The sequence below is a fragment of the Triticum aestivum genome, chromosome 7D, assembly GCF_018294505.1.
Source record: "Triticum aestivum cultivar Chinese Spring chromosome 7D, IWGSC CS RefSeq v2.1, whole genome shotgun sequence".
Lineage (NCBI taxonomy): Eukaryota > Viridiplantae > Streptophyta > Magnoliopsida > Poales > Poaceae > Triticum > Triticum aestivum.
Genome location: NC_057814.1, coordinates 600,851,047 through 600,852,987, shown reverse-complemented (window position 1 = coordinate 600,852,987; position 1,941 = coordinate 600,851,047). Strand labels below are relative to the sequence as shown.

Below are 1,941 nucleotides of genomic sequence, written 5' to 3'. Positions count from 1 at the left end.
CTTGGGGTCGGCCCCTGGGGGCGTTTCTGTTCTTCCTGCAAGAAGTTCAATGTAGAAAGCTTGTTTGAATTACAAAGTACTCCCTCCGTCCCAAAATTCTTGTCTTAGATTTGTCTAGATACGGATGTATCTAATACTAAAATGTGACTTGATATATCCGTATTTAGACAAATCTAAGACAAGAATTTTGGGACGGAGGGAGTAGTATGGTGCTGTTGATCAGAATATCTGGGTGGAAAGTTTACTTGTTGAAGTTTCTTCTCGCTTAAGGTTCTAGCACTGCGATATTCAACAACATAGTTTGCGGTTTTGCAGAAAGGACGTCTACATTGCTAGTTAAGGACCCCCCACATTGAATTCAGATACATCAATGAAGGTAAGATGTTTTACAGTACGAAATAGAAGCATCATGCACAGCCTCTTTGAAATCGAATTTAGTAGAGATGTTTATAGCCTTATAGGACACATATGCAGAGTATTGCACAGCTCTGGAAGCCTTGGACGGCATCAGCTGCAGGAAGCACTATGCAGGACAATGAAACAGGGCAGAATAATTGAGAACTCAGAATCATTACGGTGAAAAACTTCTCTTGGATGTACTGCAGCAAATTTTTTTTCTAATAAAGGCATGGACAATGTTTGATGAACACAGTGTAATTTCGCAGTTCCCAGTTCACTTGGCCTAACGTAGGAAAATACTACTGCCTCCGTCATCGTGCATGTGTGTATTGAAAATTTCTGAATTTCAGTACAAATTCGAGCAAACGTATGGACAGAAATCAAGGGGAATTGTAACGGGTCACCTGTGCAGATCCCTTGGCCGCAGCACCTGGATCGATCCAAAGTCGGGTAGAACTGCATCGATCGATCGACGGAGGACAGAAAATCATGAGAACAACACAACGGAGAAGACCAACTCTCTGAAGCAGACAAGCAGTGAGTGGAATGATAAAGCGTACGTACGTGGACGCCGATAGGGCACTCCACGGCGCGTTCGTCTTCCTCGGCTGCGTCGAAGCACAACACAAGGTCGCCGGAGCCGGTCGGAGTCCAGGTCCGAGAGCTGCCGGATCAGGCAACACATACGTACGTTGATCAAATGATCAAATGCCTCCCAGCGGATCGGCAGCACAAGCTGATCCACGGCCCCCAGTTCACAATCTTGGAATCATCAACCGTCAGGTTCAAGGCTACCAACACAAACTGGCCATCAGCTTGCTCAGATTTACTGTACCTTGCAAGCATTTGCTTTCACCAAGAACTACAAAACAATCTCAAAATGAAGATAATTTTACTGAGCTGTTCAGGGTCAGAAACTATCTTTCCTGTATCAATACTGAGCATGTAAGCGAAGGAGCTTCGATATGAACAACACATTACCAGACGCATTTATCCTTCACTGAGATCAGGAAACAATGATCATTCAACTTTAGGGAAACTTTCCTCCGCAAAAAAAAAAAAAAGGGAAAAATTTATAGATAACAAAAAGAGAGTTTCCGTCGCCGGGACTTGAACCCGGGTCTCTCGGGTGAGAGCCGAGTATCCTAACCACCTAGACTACGACGGATTAGTGGTCATGAGGATACTAGACCTTTTCTGTTCATGTGGCATGCCTGTTCGTATACACCACACACAAAGCAGGAACGATAGATCTGAAACGCAGCTTTGCTTATTTTCAGACATGGCTATAGAAAATCAACAAACCGAGACCAAACTACATTTGATCTTATTTGATCCATTACAAAATTTGAATTCCGCCAAGTACGCGAACACATGGATTGTACCAAATTCAGACAAAGCGGATCCTGAGAATCCAAGCCAAGCCAACACATGATGTGTTGATCTTGGGCAAAATTCCAGCAATCTGCCTGCCTCCCTGAGTTTGAGCAACCATACCGCATATGCAGGTATGCAACTGATCAAATATTCAAATACCACAAC

General features: G+C 43.8%; 1 non-coding gene across 1 annotated transcript; it reads right to left on the bottom strand.

Annotated features, from left to right (window-relative positions):
- Nucleotides 1-1,494: 1,494 nt before the first annotated feature.
- TRNAE-CUC (transfer RNA glutamic acid (anticodon CUC)) lies at nucleotides 1,495-1,567 on the bottom strand. Its single transcript has one exon. It is a non-coding gene; the product is annotated as a tRNA-Glu (tRNA).
- Between the last annotated feature and the right edge of the window lie 374 nt (nucleotides 1,568-1,941).